The following is a 23034-nucleotide window of genomic DNA, read 5'->3' on the forward strand; positions in this document are numbered from 1 at the left end:
CTTAGATCTTTCCAATCACAGGTACTGCTTCAAGGACACAGATTATAGTGCTCATGCTCTGGAACACAGAGAGACATGTTGATCTGTTCAACACCTTTTTGAAGGGATGCTATTTATGTCATTGGAATGTTGCTCAGGCAAAAGTGCAAAGAGGCAAAAGAGGCAGAAGATACTTAGAGAAGCAAAGACATTGTCAACCAGGAAAAGGAGGTATACTGAATTTGTATTTGCAGAAATTGAGACATTTAAACAGAATTATTAAGCAATTAACCAAATTATAACCGGACTAGAAAATACAAGATGATTTCACAGGAAATCATTTCAAATAAGTGATTATCTTGCTTTGGAATCATTATCTTGCATTATCATCTTGCATTTGGTTCCAAAACAGGTGAAGAAGGCCATTATTTTGACAGAAGAGATAGAGGCAGTTATGCTTTTTGTGTTGAGGAGACAAGCAATGCCACATCTCCTGGAGTGTCAGTGAGCTCATCAGCCTGCAGGACTCCATCTGGAGGGCTGGAGTTCTCAATGCAGTGAAGACAGCCATGGTATCATCATCCCATACACTGTGAATTTTAGTAAAGAATTCAATGGCAGTCACTTCTAAGGTGTACTCTGGGTTCCAGGGCCCAATCCCCTCCCAAGGCAGGCCATGTGTATTCTCAGGTATAAGCTGTCAGGCAAGGTTTTGGTGGGTAGCCCATGTAGGGAAAAGCACCCCCTGCAAAAGGTTCTACCACTAGAGGAGGAGCTGATGTCTGAGTAACCTTGAGAGTATTTTGCTATGCTATGCTTAACCCATCAAAATCACTGATTTCTTTTTTAAAGATTGTGTGTGTGTGTGTGTGTGTGTGTGTGTATTGATCAGAACAGATATGCTGGTTATGGTAGTGGGGAACAGTTTAGAAACTAATTTTAATCCTCTATAAAAGTGCTCTCTAGGACAGATGAAATATTCATGGTGGGGGAAGGTAGGGAGCAGAGAGAGAGAAAGAGAGAGAGAGAGAGAGAGAGAGAATGGGGAGGATGAATGTGAGGAAGGGGGGGACAGGAAGTGGTTCCCACTGGATTTGCACCTGATAGATAAAGCCTCATCCACCCTCTTTTATCTCTTCTCTTGCTTTCTCTGGTGTCAGGAGTGGAGAAACTATTTGCCGTGAGATCTCCTGAAACAATAGAGGAGCAATGAGGACCACATCAATAAAGCATAATTCTTTTGAGGGAGTATAAAATGCCCTACTCTCTTTTGGAATCAGTAAAGGGGAACATAAAACTCAAATAAATTCGTGTAAAAATTATTTTAAAGATCCTTCCGGTTTTATATTATGGCTAGTAAAAAGAGGGAGTGGAGAAGAGAGAAGAGGGATAGAGAAAGCCAGCAGGCAGGGAGATTCACAGAAAGAGCAAAAAAGAGATAAAAATGAAAGATCTGTGCGCAGAAAGTCATACATGGGAAAGCAGACATGTGATGGCTTAGGGACAGCCACATACAGGTACTCCCAAAGACACACACACAAACACACACACACACACACACACACACACACACTCACACAACTCATCGTAATACATGTTGACTTGAATCAGTATCATTGTTTGATCATCATTCCATTTTCCACACACACAAATGAGGAAGCAATGTCCTGATCCATGCCCCTAGGATACAGAAAATCAGTCAAGGTGAAGATGGGCTTTATGCAGAACATGGACTGCAGGCCAATGAGGAAGGTTACATCTTAGCTACATAGCCACGTCTCATGAAAAACCTCTTCTGGGTCTCCCTGATCCCTGAAAATGATCCCTGGGATCATAGGGGTCATATTCCAATTAAGGCAATTGGATATACTTTTTGTGCATTTTTATATATGATGGGAGAGGATTTCTTAGGGAAAAGGAAGATCAATGCCCCTACCAAAAGGCAGGTGAAGCTTGCTGGCACCATGCATATGTGTGGGTGAAGCACACTTTCCTCTGTGCTATGAGCCCATGAACAGGCCTTTTACCATCATTTCTCATATTGGTGAACTTTTTTTTTTTTTTTTTTTTTTTTTTTTTTTTTTAGAGTCTCACTCTCTCGCCCAGACTGGAGTGCAATGGCTCAACTTGGCTCACTGCAACCTCTGCCTCCTGGGTTCAAGTGATTCTCCTGCCTCAGCCTCCTGAGTAGCTGGGATTACAAGCACCTGCCACCACACCCAACTAATTTTTGTATTTTTAGTAGAGACAGCGTCTCACCATGTTGGCCAGATTGGTCTCAAACTTGTGACCTTGTGATCAGCCCACCTCAGCCTCCGAAAGTGCTGGGACTATAGGCATGAGCCACCACGCCTGGCCATATTGAAGAACTTTGACTATTCACAGGGCTCACTAAGTATAAGAATCACTCATCATGGCGGATCAACTAATGAACTGAGATTTCATTTCATAAGCTTATTTATTATACCAGAAATGTTAAAAAAGACGACCTTTATGTTTCCATTTGATTTCTTCAAACTCGAATGAACCGTGGTCTCATTTATGTAGAATGTTAGAAAAAACCCCAAAATGTCCTTTTGAGTATTTCTATTTGGATGGTTTTCACTAAGCCCTGGGAATTTGGGTTCTATAGTTTAATTTCTCACTTCCTAGGTAGCAGTAGTTAATAGGTGGAATGCTGAGTACTGACTGATTTTCCTTCAAATGCACCACCTCCTGGATATTTGGTGTTCTGTGGTGGAGGGTAGCAATAAAAAGAACAGAAATGAAGGAAACTGGAAGTGGTGGCTCCTGCCTATAATCCCAGCACTTTGGGAGACCAAGGTAGGAGGAACACTTGAGCTCAGGTGTTCAAGACTAGCCTAGGCAACAAGGCCCCGGTCTCTACAAAAAAAAAAAAAGAAAAGGAAAAAGAAAATTAGCATGGTGGCCTGTGCCAGTAAAGTATTCCCAGCTACTCTGGAGGCTGAGGCAGGAGAGGATTGCTTAAATGTGTGAGATTGAGGGTGTAATGAGTCGTGATTGTGCCACTGTGCTCCAGCCTCGGTGACAGAGTGAGACGCTGTCTCAACCAAAAAATTAAAATTAAGAAAAAAAGAAAACCCACAAGAAAAAACATAAAAAGAAATGAGAGTCCTTGAGAAAATGATTTTTAATTGAGAGGCCTTTCACAGAAGGAATACAAGATAGCATTGTAATTTAGTATTAGAATCAAAGAAGTCTAGGGCTGGATGTGACCTTGGTAATTTTCCAGTCTATATTTTATATTTTATTATTAATTATAATTGTCAATATTAATACTAATAACAATTATTAATTTTAATTATTGATTAATAATATTATTAATTATCCAGTCAACTTGCTTCATTTTATAGATTAGGAAAGAAGAATTCAGGGGACAGGTGAGAGCCTGTTAGGGACAGAATTAGTGGTAGATCTCCTGACTCATGATCCAGAACCACCCACCATACTGCTTCTCATGTCCAATAGAAGAACAAAGTTTCCTAAGCAATACACCCATCAGGTAATATGAATAATACGTCCAACCTGCCCTCTGAGTACATAAAGACTTAAAATTTTTATAAGCAAGCATTATAGGTGTGATCCACTGTGCCCAGCCAGAAATGTTAATTTTTTAATTAATTAATTATTATTATTTTTAAATGTATATATATATATATTATTGCTCTTTAGGTTTTGGGGTACATGTAAAGAACAGGCAGGATTGTTGCATAGGTACATACACGGCAATGTGATTTGCTGCCTCCATCCCCATCACCTATATCTGGCCTTACTCCCCATGTTATCCCTCCCCAACTCCCTATCCCGCGCTGTCCCTCCACTAGTCCCCGCCAAAAGACCTCAGTTTGTGATGCTCCCCTCCCTGTGTCCATGTGTTCTCATTGTTCAACACCCCCCTAAGAGTGAGAACATGTGGTGTTTGATTTTCTTTTCTTGTGTCAGTTTGCTGAGAATGATGGTTTCCAGGTTCATCCATATCCCTATAAAGGACAGGAACTCATCGTTTTTTTATGGCTGCCTAGTATTCCATGGTGTATATGTGCCACATTTTCCCTGTCCAGTCTGTCATCAATGGGCATTCGGGTTGGTTCCAAGTCTTTGGTATTGTAAACAGTGCTGCAATGAACATATGTGTGCAGGTGTCTTTATAATAGAATGATTTATAATCCTTTGGATATATACCCAGCAATGGGATTGCTGGGTCAAATGGAATTTCTATTTCTAGGTTCTTGAGGAATCACCACACTGTCTTCCACAATGGTTGAACTAATTTACACTCCCACGAACAGTGTAAAAGTGTTCCTATTTCTCCACATCCTCTCCAGCATCTGTTGTCTCTAGATTTTTTAATGATCACCATTCTAACTGGTGTGAGATGATATCTCAATGTGGTTTTGATTTGCATTTCTATAAAGACCAGTGATGATGAGCATTTTTTCATGTTTGTTGACTTTGTATATGTCTTCTTTTGAAAAGTGTCTGTTCATATCCTTCACCCACTTTTGAATGGGTTTGTTTGTTTTTTTTCTTGTAAATCTGGTTGAGGTCCTTGTAGATTTTGGATACAAGTCCTTTGTCAGATGGGTAGATTGCAAAATTTTTTTCCCATTCTGTTGGTTGCTGGTCCACTCTAATGATTGTTTCTTTTGCTGTGCAGAAGCTGTGGAGTTTAATTAGATCCCATTTGTCTATTTTGGCTTTTGTTGCCAATGCCTTTGGTGTTTTGGTCATGAAGTTCTTGCCTGTGCCAATGTCGTGAATGGTTTTGCCTAGGTTTTCTTCTAGGGTTTTTACAGTGTTAGGTCTTATGTTTAAGTCTTTAATTCATCTGGAGTTAATCTTAGTGTAAGGTGTCAGGATGGGGTCCAGTTTCTGCTTTCTGCACATGGCTAGCCAGCTTTCCCAGCACCATTTATTGAACAGGGAATCCTTTCCCCATTGCTTTTGTCAGGTTTGTCAAAGATCAGATGGTTGTAGATGTGTGGCTTTGCCTCTGAGGTCTCTGTTCCGTTCCATTGGTCTATATCTCTATTTTGGTATCAATACTATTCTGTTTTGATTACTTTTAGTATCAATACTATTCTGTTTTGATTACTTTTGGTATCAATACTATTCTGCCTTGTAGCATAGTTTGAAGTCAGTAGCATGATGCCTCCAGCTTTGTTCTTTTTGCTTAGAATTGACTTGGCTATGCGGGCTCTCTTTTGGTTCCATATGAAGTTTAAGGTGGTTTTTTCCAGTTCTGTGAGGAAGGTCATTGGTAGCTTGATAGGGATAGCATTGAATCTATAAATTACTTTGGGCAGCATGGCCATTTTCACGATATTGATTCTTCCTAACTATGAGCATGGACAGTTTCTCCATCTGTTTGTGTCCTCTCTTATTTTGTTGAGCAGTGGTTTGTAGTTCTCCTTGAAGAGGTCCTTTACATCCTTTGTTAGTTGTATTCCTAGGTATTTATTCTCTTTGTAGCAGTTGTGAATGGCAGTTCGTTCTTGATTTGGCTCTCTTTAAGTGTGTTATTGGTGTATAGGAATGCTTGTGATTTCTGCACATTGATTTTGTATCCTGAGATTGCTGAAGTTGCTTATCAGTTTAAGGAGATTTTTGGCTGAGACGATGGGGTCTTCTAAATATACAAGCATGTCGTCTGCAAATAGAGACAATTTGACTTCCTCCTTTCCTAATTGAATACACTTTATTTCTTTTTCTTGCCTGATTGCTCTGGCTAGAACTTCCAATACTATATTGAATAGGAGTGAGAGAGGGCATCCCTGTCTAGTGCCAGATTTCAAAGGGAATGCGTCTAGTTTTTTCCCAATCAGTATGATATTGGCTGTGGGTTTGTTGTAAATAGCTTTTATTATTTTGAGATACGTTCCATCGATACCTAGTTTACTGAGAGTTTTTAGCATAAAGGGCTGTTGAATTTTGTCGAAGGCCTTCTCTGCATCTATTGATATAATCATGTGGTTTTTGTCTTTGGTTCTGTTTATGTGGTGAATTATGTTTACAGACTTGTGTACATTGAACTAGCCTTGCATCCCTGGGATGAAGCCTACTTGATCATGGTGGATAAGCTTTTAGATGTGCTGTTGCAATCGGTTTGCCAGTATTTTATTGAAGATTTTTGCATCTATGTTCATCATGGATATTGGCCTGAAGTTTTCTTTTCTTGTTGAGTCTCTGTTGGGTTTTGGTATCAGGATGATGCTGATCTCATAAAATGATTTGGGAAGGATTTGCTCTTTTTGGGTTTTTTGGAATAGTTTCGGAAGGAATGGTACCAGCTCCTCTTTGTATGTCTTGTAGAATTTGACTGTGAACCCATCAGGACCTGGGCTTTTTTTGGTTGGTAGACTATCAATTGCTGTCTCAACTTCAGCCCTTGTTATTGGTCTATTCAGGGTTTTGACTTCTTCCTGGTTTAAGCTTGGGAGAGGGCAAATGTCCAGGAATTTATCTGTTTCTTCCAGGCTTACTGATTTATGTGCAGAGAGTTGTTTGTAGTAATCTCTGATGGTAGTTTGAATTTCTGTGGAATCTGTGATATCCCCTTTATCATTTTTTATTGCATTGGTTTGATTATTCTCTGTTTTCTTTTTTCTTAATCTGGCTAGTGGTCTGTCTATTTTGTTGATCTTTTCAAAAAAACAGCTCCTGGATTTATTGATTTTTTGAAGGGTTTTTTTTGTGTGTGTCTCTATCTCCTTCAGTTCTGCTTTGATCTTAGTTATTTCTTGTCTTCTGCTAGGTTTTGAGATTTTTTGATCTTGCTCCTCTAGCTCTTTCAATTTTGACAATAGGTGTCAATTTTAAATCTTTCCTTGCTTCTCATGTGGCATTTATTGCTATAAATTTTCCTCTAGACACTGCTTTAAATGTGTCCCAGTGATTCTGGTACGTTGTGTCTTTGTTCTTGTTGGTTTCAAAGAACATCTTTATTTCTGCCTTCATTTCATTGTTTATGCAGTCAACATTCAAGAGCCAGTTGCTCAGTTTCCATGAAGTTGTGCAGTTTTCAGTTAGTTTCTGAATTCTGAGTTCTAATTTGATTGCACTGTGGTCTGAGAGACTATTTGTTATGATTTCCATTCTTTTGCATTTGCTGAAGAGTGACTTACTTCCAATTATGTGGTCAATTTTAGAATAGATGTGATATGGTGCTGAGAAGAATGTATATTCTATGGATTTGGGGTGGAGAGTTCTGAAAATGTCTATTAGGTTTGCTTGATCCAGGTCTAAGTTCAAGTTCTGGATATCCTTATTAATCTTCTGTCTCATTGATCTATCTAATATTGACAGTGGAGCGTTAAAGTCTCCCATTATGATTGTATGGGAGTCTAAGTCTCTTTGTAGGTCGTTAAGAACTTGCTTTATGTATCTGGGTGCTCCTGTATTGGGTGCGTATATATTTAGGATCATTAGCTCTTCTTGTTGCATTGATCCTTTTACCCTTATGTAATGCCCTTCTTTGTCTCTTTTGATCTTTGTTGGTTTAAAGTCTATTTTATCAGAGACCAGGATTGCAACTCCTGCTTTTTTTGTGCTCTTCATTTGCTTGGTAGATCTTCCTCCATCCCTTTATTTTGAGCTTATGTGTATCCTTGCATGTGAAATGGGTTTCCTGGATATAGCACACTGATGGGTTTTGACTTTTTAACCAATTTGTCAGTCTCTGTCTTTTGATTGGGGCATTTAGCCCATTTACGTTTAAGGTTAATATTGTTATGTGTGAATTTGATCCTGCCATTTTGATGCTAGCTGGTTGTTTTGCCCATTAGTTGGCATAGTTTCTTCATTGTGTCGATGCTCTTTACCATTTGGTATGTTTTTGGAGTGGCTGGTACTGGTTGTTCCTTTGTATGTTTAGTGCTTCTTTCAGGAGCTCTTATAAAGCAGGCCTGGTGGTGATGAAATCTCTGAGCAACTGCTTGTTTGTAAAGGATTTTATTTTTCCTTTGCTTATGAAGCTTAGTTTGGCTGGATATGAGAATCTAGACTGAAAGTTCTTTTCTTTAAGGATATTGAATATCGGCCCCTACTCTCTTCTGGCTTGTAGGGTTTCTGCTGAGAGATCTGCCATGAATCTGATGGGCTTCCCTTTGTGGGTAACCTGACTTTTCCCTCTGGCTGCCCTTAGCATTTTTTCCTTCATTTCAACACTGGGGAATCTGACGATTATGTGCCTTGGGGTGCTCTTCTTGAGGAATATCTTTGTGGTGTTCTCTGTATTTCCTGGACTTGAATGGTGGCCTGGCTTGCTAGGTTGGGGAAGTTCTTCTGGATAATACCTGCAGTGTGTTTTCCAGCTTGGATTAATTCTCTCCATCTCGTTTTGGTACAGCTATCAAATATAGATTAGGCTTCTTTCCTTTCTGCTGTAGGCCCGAGCGGGTGCTGCTGAAATGGGCAAGTTCATGAAACCTGGGAAGGTGGTGCTTGTCCTGGCTGGACACTACTCTGGACGCAAAGCCGTCATCGTGAAGAACATTGATGATGGCACCTCAGATCGCCCCTACAGCCATGCTTTGCTGGCTGGAATTGACCGCTATCCCCGCAAAGTGACAGCTGCCATGGGCAAGAAGAAGATCGCCAAGAGGTCAAAGATCAAGTCTTTTGTGAAAGTTTATAACTACAATCACCTGATGCCCACAAGGTACTCTGTGGACATCCCCTTGGACAAAACTGTCGTCAATAAGGATGTCTTCAGAGATCCTGCCCTTAAACGGAAGGCCCGACGAGAGGCCAAGGTCAAGTTTGAGGAGAGATACAAGACAGGAAAGAACAAGTGGTTCTTCCAGAAGCTGCGGTTTTAGATGCTTTGTTTTGGTCATTAAAAAAGAAAAAGAAAAAAAAATATAGATTAGGTCTTCTCACATAATCCCATATTTCTTGAAGGCTTTGTTCATTTCTTTTTACTCTTTTTTATCTAATCTTGCCTTCTCATTTCATTTCATTGAGTTGATCTTGAATTTTTGATATCCTTTCTTCTGCTTGGTTGATTTGGCTATTGAAGCTTGTGTATGCTTTGTGAAGTTCTCATGTTGTTTTTCAGCTCCATCAATTCATTTATATTCCTCTCTAAGCTGTTTATTTTCATTAGCATTTTGTGAAACCTTTTTTCAAGGTTGACAGTTTCTTTGCATTGGGTTAGAACATGTTCTTTTAGATTACAGTAGCTTGTTATTACCCACCTTCTGAAGCCAGTTTCTGTCAATTTATCAGACTCCTTCTCCATCCAGCCTTGCTCCCTTGCTGGTGAGGAGTTGTGATCCCTTGGAGGAGGAGAGGTGTTCTGGTTTTGGGTGTTTTCATCCTTTTTGTGCTGGTTTCTTCCCATCTTTGTGAATTTATCTACCTGTGGTTTTTGTAGCTGGTGACTTTCAGATGGGGTCTCTGAGTAGACGTCCTGTTTGTTGATGAAGAAGTTATTTCCTTCTCTTTCTTAATTTTCCTTCTAACAGTCAGGCCCTCTGCTATAAGACTGCTGGAGGTCCACTCCAGGCCCTGCTTGCCTGGGGATCACCTGTGGTGGCTGCAGAATAGTAAGGGTTGCTGCAAGTTTCTTATTCTGTTATCTTTGTCCCAGAAGGATACCCACCAGATATCAGCCTGAGCTCTCCTTAATGAGGTGTCTTTTTGGATATATGGGGGTTGGGGAACTTCTTGAGGAGACAGTCTGTCCCTTATAGGAGCTCAGGTGCTGAACTGTGAGCTCCATTGTTCCATTCAGAGCTGCTGAACATTTAAGTCTGCTGCAGCGGAACTCATAACTGCCTTTTTTTCCAGGTGCTCTGTCCCGGGAAGGTGGGGCTTTATTTATAAGTTCCTGTCATGCTGGTGCCTTTTTTCAGAGATGCCCTGTCCAGCGAGGAGGTAGCCTAGTCACAGTCTGCCAGCAGAGGTGTTGCTGAGCTGCTATGGGCTCTGCCCAGCTGCTGTGTGAACTTCCTTGCAGTTTTGTTTGTAGGGGTATAGTTAGAACTGCCTCAGTAATGGCGGTCTGCCCCAGTAACGATGGATCATCTCTGTAATGGTGGACTGCCTCGGTAATGGTGGATTGCCTTGGTAATGGTTGACTGTGTTGGTAATGGTGGACTGCCTTGGTAATGGCGAGTTGCCTTGATAATGGCGGACTGCCTCGGTAGTGGTGGACTGCCTCAGTAATGGCGGACACCCTTCCCCCCACAGAGATGGACCATCCTGGGTCCAGCTGTGCTTGCTGTGAAACTCTCAGTCCAGAGCATTATAGATTTCTGGTCTTTGTCGGGGTGGGACCGGCCAAGCCAGAACACCTGGCTCCCTGTTTCAGCCTTTTTTTAGTTGAACGGGCGTCTGTGTCTCCCAGGCATTCCAGTTGCCAGTTGAAACGGCACCCAGGTTTGTATGAGTTTTTGTGTGGAGACCTGCTACGCTGGCTGAAACAGCTGCACTGGAGACTTGTGGCACTTTTTTGCCCAGGAATCTTCTGGTCTGTGGGCAGTGAAAATTCATTTGGAAATGTGGTGATCACTCACCCTCTGCATTTTCACTGGGAACTGCAATCCAGAGCTGTTCCTGTTCGGCCATCTTGGATCACTCCTCTTTTTTTCTTTTTAAGCCAGAGTCTTGCTCTGTTGTCCAGGCTGGAGTGCAGTGGTATGATCTTGGCTCACTGCAATCTCCACTTCCTGGGTTCAAATGATTCTTGTGCCTCAGCCTCCCAAGTAGCTGGGATTACAGGTGTTTGCCACCTTGTTGGCTAATTTTTTGTATTTTTAGTAGAGATGGGGGCTTCGCCATGTTGGCCAGGCTGGTCTTGAACGCCTGATCTCAAGTGATCTGCCCACCTTGGCCTCCCAATGTGCTGGGATTACAGGCATGAGCCACCATTTTGCCCACCTGGCCCCCAAATTGCAAATTTTACAACATAAAAGAAATTCAGGTTTCCAATCTGCCATATAGGTGGGAACCCTCAGGATTTCAGAAATGGAGTTCTGTTGGCTGAAATGCACTTTAAACACCTCAGCTGGCCTTGAAGGTTAGTTAAGTTCCCTGTTTTACAATCTTGCCAATTTAACACTGCCATCCTATCCTCCCTCTGGGGTGACAGGTGGCTAAAATCACATTTAGATTTTCCTCTGAGGGGAAATTTCTCTCTCCTTGACAGTCTCACTGTTCTGTGCCTCACGGCCTACTAGGAACCTGCAGGGAGCTCCCCTTGGGAGTGTCTCTTCTCTGTCTAACTGCTTTCATCTACTCTGGGGTCAGAATATTCTTTTTCTTAAGAATTCATTCCTGGTGGAAATGTTAGCAGTTAAAATGTATTCTGGGCTCTTACAACATTGTTTCTGTTTTTGCTTTAGACATTACTGAAAATGATTTTTTTAAAAAATGAAATGAGTCCTGGTACTTACTACATTATTTTGGTTAAAAAAATGAAGCGATGTTTCTCTATACTTGCACATTCCAACACAGCAGTCCTAGTCACATGTGGCTATTTAAATTAATTAAAATAAAATACAATTAAAAATTCAGTTCCTCAATTTCACTGGACACATTTAAAGCACTCAAAAGCCACATGTGTCTAGGGTATGAAATTGGACAGAGCAGATATGGAAAATTTTCATCATTGTTTTGCAAGACAGTGCTGCTTTATAACACTTACTATGCTTTAGTAAAAACTGAAAGCAAGCTGTGCACTTTGCTCTACAAGCCAGATTCTGAAAAAGATCAATGAAACATAAATATGTACTACAGTCAAAACCCATCTATAAAATAATTAATAAACAATACAGGTGAAATTCTGAGTGTCTTTATGTTCAAGTCAGTGATAATTAAGTGATTAATTATCACTTAATTTAGATTCTAATGAAATCAGACTTTATTTAAATGAAGATAGAACTGACTTTCACTCCAGTGGTAGTCCTTCTCAATGGAGGCGTATATGCAGGGTTGGGAGTGGAGATGGAGGGGAAAGGTATCAGAAACACCTGAGAACCTGCACAGAACTAGCCATTTCCTCCCTACCCAGATAGCATTGGAATTAGGGAGGACAGATGTGACACAAATAACTTCTGTCTTTTGAAAAAGTTCCTCAAATGGTTCTCATGTATCTTTCCCACCTCCATTCCTCCAGTTGAGAACCAAAAGAATGGCTAATTGCAGAATGGCAAGGGCCACTGAGGTAAGTTAAGCACGTAAATCCTTATATAGGCTAAGCTCTGATTACGGGGGCTGGTTTCATGAGCAATTCTGTACTAAGTCTAAGTAGAGTGGGTAAGACTTCTGGTTAACAAGGTTATATTATTTCTCTAGAGCAGTATGGGAAAATATTGAAGGCATGCTAGCATTAAACATTTATTCGTTCAAGAATCACTTACTGAGCATCCAATAATGTCTGTCAAACACTGTGATAAGTATTGTGGAATATGGTAAAATAAGTAAGCAATGGCACTGGAATGTGGCAGCTAAATTACTGTGTGGGCTTTGAGTTAGCCTGAGTTTAAAGTTGGTGCTTTCTATAGGGTGCAGTGCTTACTGCTCCAGTGATGGCTGCATCAAAATCTCACAAATCACCACTAAAGAACTTACTCTTGTAACCAACCACCACTTGTTCCCCAATAACCTATGGAAATAATAATAAAAAGAAACAGTTTATGCTTTCTAGCTGCATGTCTTCAGGCAAACTACTCAACCTCTTCAAGGTTCAGTGTCTTGCATTGAGAATTGGGGACAATACTAGCACTTAGTTCATGGGGTTATTAATGAGGGTTGAATAATATAAAATACATATGGAAGATTTAGTACAATTTAGTGACTACAGCATTACTAAAGGGTATACAGTTTAGTGCAGAAGATAAACCCACTTAAACTACACTCCTCCTCACTACAGATGTCTGGTTCAGTTGATAATGAAAAGGTGGTAAAGAAGTCAAAGGTGTAGGTTTGATCTGTGTGTGTGGTCCAATCAGCTCTAGGGTAGACCAGATGTCTCTGCTCTTAGCCCTGCCATTCCACAAATGTGGCCAGTAGGGAATCAGGGTAATGGCACGAGGACCATCAAATTTGAGAGCTGAGATTGATTCAGGATGAAGTCATCCAAGTTCCTTCCTTTAGAGACAAGTAGACTAAGTTTCAGTATCGAAGCACTTTGCCAAACTTTAAACACAACCCAATTTCTTGCCCAGTGTTCACTGAGCACACGTTGAATATATGGAACGGAGATCTTCATCACCACAAAATGTTAGTAAAGATCCTTATCTTACTATCCCCTGGCCGTGGGATTATTTTCAAACATATTTTCATTAGCTTCAGAAGCCGGACACAAGATTGGTGCCATTTTCATTTATCGTCAGGGATAAATTGACATCCTACAAGCCATAGCTCTTGGGGCAACTCTACGTAGACTAACAAACTACAGTAGCCAAATATTCTTAAGATTTAGTTGTTGTACACGCCAAAAGTTAACCTGGCTCATCTCTGCTCAGCAGGGGTAAATCCTTCAACTGTGAAGTATCAGAATGAGCAGCAGAGCACAGTGAAAAGCAGAGTGCCAGAATGTATGATCCAATCTTCATGGCACCATAACTCTGACATGATCTTTCTTAGGTTTTAATTCTCAGGGCAGATGGTCAACTTTTGCTTCCATCACTGCTTTCATCCTGTTGCTTCCTAAAAGCACAAATGTGAAAGAACGGTAGGCTTTTTAGATGAGAGTGTGATGGCCTCTTTGTTGTTTTTTCTGCGTGGCTGTGTGGGATAGCTTCTTCCAAAGACAGTAAGTGCCTCAGCATATGGGGCTAGCATGCCTAGTGACAATACAAGAAATGGACAAGACAGCCACGGAGTACCTTTAAAGATGTAAATAAGATGTCCCTCCCTGTTCACAAGCCTCCAGTGGTTCCCATCACAGAGTAGAATCCAAGCTCCTTTCACTGGCATATACAGCCTATAGGATTGGGCTCTTGTCTGCCTCTCCAGCTCCACTTTACACCTCTCTCTATCGACCAGTCAACCTGGCCTCCTTTCTGATTCTCCTTTCCACCTTAGGATCTTTGTATATGCTCTTTGCTTCTCCTAGAATTCTTGCTTTCTTATTGTTGTTGGGTCAGTTTCTCTTCATGTCAGCTTAAATGTCAGATCCTCAAAGGCCTTCCCTGAACATACAGCCAAGGGTAGCTACTTGGTCACTATTTAGTATATTACCCAGGATAAATTCTCTGCATAGCACTTTATACTTTCTAATATTTTCTTGCCTTTTATGTTTATTTATTTTCTGTCTCCTTCCATTCTTGGCAAGGGGAGGGAGAGCTGTAGGACAAATGCCTAATGCATAGGGGGCTTAAAACCAAGGTGACAGGTTGATGGGTGCAGCAAACCACCATGGCACATGTATACCTATGTAATAAACCTGCATGTTCTGAACATGTATCCCAGTACTGAAAGTAAAATAAAAAAATAATAATTTAACGTGTAGCTCAATATGAAACAATGGTAAAATACATCATGTGAAGTGAGCCATTTTCAGTATGAAGAATTTGATACAATTTTTGTAAAAACCAATTATATGTATATTTACATATATTTGTATTAATAGAGAATAAATTATAAATGGCTTCATCTAAAAAAAAAGAAAGTTCTGGATAAGAGGAATTTTGTTTACTACTTAGTTTGCCATCTCCTAGAACTGCCTAGCACATAGTAGGTGCTCAATAAACATTTACTGAGTGAAATGAATAGATGAAGGTTCTGTCCCTCTAAAGAACCGTGACTAATACACTAACCTCTGCTTCCCAGGTTCAAGTTATTCTCTTGCCTCAGCCTCTCAAAAAGCTGAGACTACAGGCATGTGCCACCACGCCTGGCTAAGTTTTGTATTTTTAGTAGAGACAGGGTTTCACCATGGTGGCCAGGCTTGGTCTCGAACTTCTGACCTCAAATGATTCACCCACCTCAGCCTCCCAAAGTGTTGGGATTACAGGAGTGAGCCACTCTGCCTGGCTGAAGACTGAATTATTCTAACCATCTGGTTTGACCTTTGCATCAAGTAGAAATATAAAAGAAAAGAAAAGAATTATCAAACAGAGAGATCCTAAGACGAGGGGTAAGCCATGGCAAGGTAAGAGCTATTTGAAGTTTATGAAGGAGCACTCTCAGGGAGAAGCAACAGAATGAAAGAAATGCTTTAGGACTTAATTTGTTACATTAAATATTCTTTACAGGAGTATTACACAATGACACATTTGGACAGATTGAACACTGGTTATGAAAAAAATCCTCTATTGTATGCACTCAAATCCTATAAACAAGAGCCACTTGTTTATAGGATGTGTATCTGGGAACAAAACCTGGTCTTTCATAGTTAGTTGTTTTCTTTATGTTTAATAGAGGATGTAATGCTACGGATATTAATATTGTCTGATAGAATGATAGACAACACAACCAACTTTAGATTTTTCCACCATAAAGGAATAATGACAATTATCCGGTGCATGTAAACCCCCAAATATTCCAGTCTGTCTTCTGAGTCAAGCCCTTTTAACAAAACTGAAAAATAACAAAGGCTAATGCTGACTTCTGTGAGTTTCATTCCATTTTAAAGTTTTCTCACTATTCCAGCTTGGGACAGGAAAATAGAAGAAGCAAGGAGGTTGCAAAATTTTATGTAGTGCCCACATCATTACTCACCAAATGATTGTAGGGCTAATCAGGGAAAGTGGCTACTGAATGCTATACATTTCCTTATGCCATCTTATTCCATTGTTAAGACACTGGGGAAGGCAGGTATTATTAACCCTCCTTTTACAGATGAAACAATGAGTCCCAAAGGTTTCAGTCACTAACCAAAGTCACCCAAATAATAAGCAGTAGTGCAGGTTTGGTGGGGATTCAAATAGAGGTCTAGCTCCCAAAACAACACTCTATCTAGAATCCCACGTGTTGTATGGTATTTTGAAGCATCTTTTTTTGTGAAGCAGGAAAATCCCCACTGCATCTTTATTTTTCAAATGAGGAAACTATGCTGCAGGGAAGCTCTCAGAGAATCTGTAAATCTTACTGTGGTGTCTGATGGTTTGGTGTAATAAGGGTAGGTATGGGTAAAGAAGGGGTGGGCGAGGGCATTCTTGAGGAGGGGGGCTGCAGGCCCACCTTGGAAATGAGTAACTCTATTTTCTCTCCTGAAACAAGATACAGCTACACATAAATTGACACATATAGTTCCAGGCTGTAAATGTTACTAGTTGCTTGGTCTTTTTAAATTTTTAACTTTTCCTTCAAAAGAAAGAAACTCAGTTTTTCTTAAGAAAAAAAAGTACAGGAAAGTTTTGAGCTCATGACTGAATTGAATTTTCCAGCAATTAGGGCAACAAAGAACTGCAAGAATGCATTTTAATCAAAAGTCTCTTTGGTTAATTTCAGTATCATATGATGCATAGATAACATTTTTTATTAAGAATAAAAGTGCAGCTGATGATATACTATTTTGATTAAGACAGTTTGGATAAGAATATAATTTTTAATTTGTAAAGGTGAATGTGGTCACAGAGTGAAATTGTCCATTTCTGGCTATATAAGTTTTATGAGTTTAGGAAAAGCATTTTCAAAAGAATACTTTTTTTCCCCCATTTATTTATCTTATTGCATTTTAGGTTTTGGGGTACATGTGAAGAACATGCAAGATTGTTGCATAGGGACACACGTGGCAGTGTGATTTGCTGCCTTCATCCCCATCACCTACATCTGGCATCTCTCCCCATGCAATCTCTCCCCAGCTCCCCACCACCCACCATCCCTCCCCTATTTCCCCCCAACTGACCCCAGTGTGTAGTGCTCCCCTCCCTGTGTCCATGTGTTCCCATTGTTCAACACCCGCCTATGAGTGAGAACATGCAGTGTTTGATCTTCTGCTCTTCTGTCAGTTTGCTGAGAATGATGGTTTCCAGGTTCATCCATGTCCCTACAAAGGACACAAACTCATCATTTTTGATGGCTGCATAATATTCCATGGTGTATATATGCCACATTTTCCCTGTCCAGTCTATCATCAATGGGCATTTGGGTTGGTTCCAGGTCTTTGCTATTGTAAACAGTGCTGCAATGAACATTCGTGTGCACGTGTCCTTATAGTAGAACTTTTTATAATCCTTTGGATATATACCCAGTAATGGGATTGCTGGGTCAAATGGAATTTCTATTTCTAGGTCCTTGAGGAATCGCCACACTGTCTTCCACAATGGTTGAACTAATTTACACTCCCACCAACAGTGTAAAAGTGTTCCTATTTCTCCACATCCTCTCCAGCATCTGTTGTCTCCAGATTTTTTAATGATCGCCATTCTAATTGGCGTGAGATGGTATCTCAATGTAGTTTTGATTTGCATTTCTCTGATGACCAGTGATGACGAGCATTTTTTCATATGTTTGTTGGCCTCATGTATGTCTTCTTTTGTAAAGTATCTGTTCATATCCTTTGCCCACTTTTGAATGGGCTTGTTAGTTTTTTTCTTGTAAATCTGTTTTAGTTCTTTGTAAATTCTGGATATCAGCCCTTTGTCAGATGGGTAAACTGCAAAAATTTTTTCCCATTCTGTTGGTTGCCGATTCACTCTAATGATTGTTTCTTTTTCTGTGCAGAAGCTGTGGAGTTTGATTAGGTCCCATTTGTCTATTTTGGCTTTTGTTGTCAATGCTTTTGGTGTTTTGGTCATGAAGTCCTTGCCTACGCCTATGTCCTGAATGTTTTTGCCTAGATTTTCTTCTAGGGTTTTTATGGTGTTAGGTCTTATGTTTAAGTCTTTAATCCATCTGGAGTTAATTTTAGTGTAAGGTGTCAGGAAGGGGTCCAGTTTCCGCTTTCTGCACATGGCTAGCCAGTTTTCCCAACACCATTTATTAAACAGGGAATCCTTTCCCCATTGCTTGTTTTCATCTGGTTTGTCAAAGATCAGATGGTTGTAGATATGTTGCATTGCGTCCGAGACCACTGTTCTGTTCCATTGGTCTATATCTCTGTTTTGGTACCAGTACCATGCTGTTTTGATTACTGTGGCCTTGTAGTATAGTTTGAAGTCCAGTAGTGTGATGCCTCCCGCTTTGTTCTTTTTGCTTAGAATTGACTTGGCTATGCGGGCTCTCTTTTGGTTCCATATGAAGTTTAAGGTGGTTTTTTCCAGTTCTGTGAAGAAGGTCATTGGTAGCTTGATGGGGATAGCATTGAATCTGTAAATTACTTTGGGCAGTATGGCCATTTTCACGATATTGATTCTTCCTAACCATGAGCATGGACGGTTTCTCCATCTGTTTGTGTCCTCTCTTATTTCGTTGAGCAGTGGCTTGTAGTTCTCCTTGAAGAGGTCCTTTACGTTGCTTTTTTTGGGTGGTAAGCTCTTAATTGCTGCCTCCACTTCAGACCTTGTTATGGGTCTGTTCAGGGTTTCAGCTTCTTCCTGGTTTAGGCTTGGGAGGAGGCAAGGGTCCAGGAATTTATCCATTTCTTCCAGGTTTACTAGTTTATTTTCAAAAGAATAATAATTTTTTAATTCTTTCTAGTCCTTTTCCAAGGTAGAGTCACCTTGTCACTTTTGTGATCTAATCAGTTACCTTTGCAAGTGAAACTGGGTGTTATTAACAATTACGTCAAGCCAGCAGGTGTAAACCGACCAGGACTGCCCCAGGTAAAAGAAGATGAATACCCATCCTATCCAAAGGGAAGCCACCTTTTCTTCTTCTATATATTACATGAGAAGCCCAGCAATCCCTTTTAAAAGACAGATATGACCTCTAACACTCTCCACTGCAGGAGTAGGTCCTTTCACTTTTCTTCTACTCTCTTCCTTTATGGGTCCCCACTTCTGCTTCCCTCTGATGGAGGGCAAACCAGCCCAAGGACCCTTGGTCAGGGAGAGTGGCACCTCACAGGAGGCTCTTAATGGGGGTGTGCTGTCTCCCCTGGGACTGAGGGCTGGGTTGAAGTCCTGGGGCCAGGATTAGACCAAACCACAGTCTAAGCCTCATAAGTATGGGCTTTGGGAGTCAGTATGTTTTGGTGATTCTTTTTTTTTTTTTTTTTTTTTGAGAGGTAGTCTTACTCTGTTGTCCAGGATGGAGTCCAGTGGCACGATCTTGGCTCACTGCAGCCTCCGTCTCCTGGGCCCAAGTGATTCTCCTGCCACAGACTCCTGAGTAGCTGGGATTACAGGCATGCACCACCATGCCTGGCTAATTTTTGTATTTTTAGTGGAGATGGGGTTTCACCATATTGGCCAGGCTGGTCTTGAACTCCTGACCTCAAGTGATCCACCTGCTTCTGCCTCCCAAAGTGCTGGGATTACAGGTGTGAGCCACTGCCCCCAGCCATGTTTTGGGGACTCTTTGTTTTCCTCTTACCTTCCCACTTATGCCATTTGTCTGGTTGACCTCTTCAGCTGCTCTGGCATGGGAGGAGTCTTCACCCCACTCCTGAGATTGGAGAATAAGAGGGCTGGCTGGCTGTGCTCAGCTGAGGATCCCTGGTTGCCTTCCTCCTCCACCCCAATGGGGAAGGGCTGTCAGGCCAGTATCTCCTGGGTACAAATCCTGTATCCCCAGCATGCTGCCCCTTGGCTAGAATAATATTTGGGCATCTGGGTCTCTTGGTTTCAGACAAGAGGCCAGAGGAGGGGGCTGGATTTGAGTTACTGAGTTCTCTGCCTGCTGGGGCAGGAGCTCTCTCCTTTCCATCCTGTGAGGCTTCCCCCCTTGACCTTTTTTCCTGCGAATTCAGTGGCAAGAACTACCCTCATGCTGGCCTGGGGAATTTGAGGTTGGTGGGGACAGAGACTCAGAAGACCTGCCTCTCTGTTCTAAGGGCACCAAGGCCTAGGAAGGTTGACTGTGTCTTTCAAAGCATCTCACATATAGAGGCTGAGGCTGGGTGAGCCTTTGCTGAAAGAGTCCTCCATTGCCAATTTATGAGTCAGGCATGGCGGGAGTGAGCTGGAGGTCCCAAACTAGGGAACTGACAGGGTTCTCTGTCTCCTCTTGGGTTGCCCACATTGGGCTCATTGTGATCATTACAACAGCCATAGCTGAAGAGGGACCTAGTCCACAGAAGAATGTTCAGGACTTGTGACAATACTGTATGACCTGGGGGCAGTCAGTCTGGTGCTGAACCTGTTGAGTGTAGGACAGCTGCTTTCATATCTGCAAAGGGCTGTGGTCTGGAAGAGGGTCCAGCCTCCTTTGTGAGGTCGCCAAAGAGCAGTGGAGACCTCTGGACTGTGTTCCAGAGATGGGACAGGTCTTTTGAGGGAGTCCACATGGTGAGATGAACCAAGCATTTCCAAAATAACTTTTTTGCTTTTTTGAGAAAGTAACAAGGATTTTTCTTACCAAAATAAGAGATCATAACGGAAGATACAAATAAATTAATTGTTCTGATAATTTTAGACTCCAAGGTCTCTCTTTGGAAAGTCAGCTTCTTATGCAGACAAGATACTATCCAAAACAAAAAACAGATGTTTGAGACCGTGTTTAAGTACCGAACATGTTCACAGTGAAGAGAAATTAAAAGGCAGTTTCTCTATTTCCTTTCCTCTGTAAGGTATGTGTTGTGTAAAAGCATGAGGCTTGTTTTGGTGGAAGATGTTTTTGAATAGAGAATATTGAACTGTTTCACCCTCCCCCTCACCAACAAAAATGTTCCATGCCATGACTTGAACTAGGAAATCAAAATAAGATGACACTGGTTTCACAAGAACCTTAAGATTATCATTTACTAACTGTACCTACCATTTTCTTCACTTTAAAACAAACAACTGGCCGGGCGCGGTGGCTCAAGCCTGTAATCCCAGCACTTTGGGAGGCCGAGGTGGGTGGATCACGAGGTCAAGAGATCAAGACCATCCTGGTCAACATGGTGAAACCCCGTCTCTACTAAAAATACAAAAAATTAGCTGGGCATGGTGGTGTGTGCCTGTAATCCCAGCTACTCAGGAGGCTGAGGCAGGAGAATTGCCTGAACCCAGGAGGCGGAGGTTGCGGTGAGCCGAGATCGCGCCATTGCACTCCAGCCTGGGTAACATGAGTGAAACTCCGTCTCAAAAAAACAAAACAAAACAAAAAAAAAAACAACAAACATCCATTTATTTATTTATACCAAATCAGTAGACTGAATTTTCTCCCTTAGGAAGCTTTTAACCAAATTGGAGTTAAATTAATCTCATTTTAAAGTGCCAGAAAGGCTTTGCAAGACTAGTGTTTGTTCTGTGACATATAAAAGAGGAGCTTGCCTTCCATAGCGCTGGCCTAAGAGGTACCGCATGAAGAACTGGCTTCAGGACAGTAATCCATTCTATGCTACAATTTGTCAGTGCTCACAGTGATAGTGGTAAAAGAATCAAGAAGCCTGGATTTTGGAGCAGCACAAACATTCTTTACCTAGTAAATGAGAATCAAAGTTCTTGTCTAGAGTAAATGATGCAAAAATAGGTGATGAGGTGCCCCATACATCACTGCAGAGATTATTTAGCCTAACTTTAAGGCAGTACAAAAGGGCTTCTTCCACACAAGGGCATCCTTTGCATGAATATTTCTTAAAAAACAATTATGTCTCCAGCTTTAGCCTCAGTTTAACATGTCTCTTTAAAAAAATCTTTTTGTTTTTTTTAAATGTTAGAACCAAGGTAAAAAAGGAGTGGGGTGCAAGAAACCCTTTTTCCAGAGTTACCAGAGTAGCAAGAGCTCTAGAAGCCAGTGGGAGTGAGCACATTCAAAACACAGGGTTTGAGATTACGGGTCAATGATGCCTATTTCCTCCCTTCCGTAACTAGGCTGTCCATCTTGGGCAGCTTCAGGGTTGGGATGGGTCTTTAGCCATTTGGGTGGCCTGGACACAGATCAGTTCCATTGGAGAGGGCTTCTGGGCTCCTCAGTAGGCCTGAGTGGCAAAACTTGCCAAATCATACTTCTGGAGGGATCTTGACTCAAAGAGACTCCATTTATCTGATGAATTTCTGTTCTTATCCCTCCTTTCAGAATCCACAGTGCTAGGACTGGGCCAGGTAAGGCTGTGGAAGTACTGGAGGTGAAGCAGCCTTTGGGCCTCTGCTTAGGGGAAGAATGAGGGATGCTGCTTGGGGTGGACTGGGCTGATGCAGGCTGCTTCTCTTCTTTTGTTATCTCCCTACTCTGTGGCTTTAGTTTCTGTTATCCTGCTGTCACAGAGCTGCCTGTGGCCAGAAGTCCAGCACTAAAGAGGCTCCAGGGACCCAAAGCTCCCAGGAGGCTGTGGCATAGTTTGGACCAAAGCTATGGTGAGAGCTGTGGTGATATGAAAGGTCTCCAGGACAGACCAGAGAACATTGGCTGCTGGGCTGGCCAGCAGCCTTGGTGATAAAGCCTCCCCCAAATAGCTTTAAGAATGAATTAAATAATAACAGTTATTCATGTAGTGTATTCTATTTGCTAGGTGCTTTGCATATCATCGGAGAGACTTCGAATTAATTACCCAATATCCATCCCCCCTCTGCCTTTATCCCCAATGTTGTTGGGGGAGGCACTGTGTCCAGCTAAAGTCCTAACTTTTGCAGCCCTCCTTGAAGATAGGTATGGGCAATGAATTAGAAACAAAGTTGTTGGGTGGGCATCTAAAAAATCTCTTTAAAGAGAGTTAACTCAACTAGGGGGGCAGGCTTCTTTTTCTCTTTCCCTCTTCTTCCTTCTTTTTGTCTAAAATGCAAATGTGTTGGAGCTGCTGCAACCATCTTATGATTATAAGGCAATCTTGATGATGGAAGACACATGCAAAATAAAGCTGGAAACTGGGACATCCTTGATGCTATGAAGTCCCCTTTCTAGTCCTGTACAGCTACCACTAGATTTCATACTATCTGAAGTAAAATCAACCTCTACTTTAAGACACTATTATTTGAATTTTTTTGTTATGCACAGCTGACTTAATCCTGGAACATTCACATTCTTTCACTGAGTCCTCACAGCAGTTCTGAATGACGGGTTTTATTATACTGATTTTATAGATCAGGAAATGGAGCCTCCAATAGGTTAAATAAC

General features: G+C 41.4%; 1 protein-coding gene and 1 pseudogene across 4 annotated transcripts in view; one reads left to right on the forward strand and one right to left on the reverse strand.

The window, feature by feature from the left end:
* LHFPL3 (LHFPL tetraspan subfamily member 3) overlaps nt 1-23034 on the reverse strand; it is a 539792-nt gene that overhangs the window by 61512 nt on the left and 455246 nt on the right. The gene's annotated exons all lie outside the window — the stretch shown is intronic.
* Nucleotides 8370-8860, forward strand: LOC116550352 (annotated as a pseudogene). The gene has a single exon (XR_004268354.1). The product of XR_004268354.1 is annotated as a 60S ribosomal protein L27 pseudogene (transcript).

This window comes from Sapajus apella, unplaced genomic scaffold (assembly GCF_009761245.1).
Source record: "Sapajus apella isolate SASKATOON/1434 unplaced genomic scaffold, GSC_monkey_1.0 scaffold7, whole genome shotgun sequence".
Lineage (NCBI taxonomy): Eukaryota > Metazoa > Chordata > Mammalia > Primates > Cebidae > Sapajus > Sapajus apella.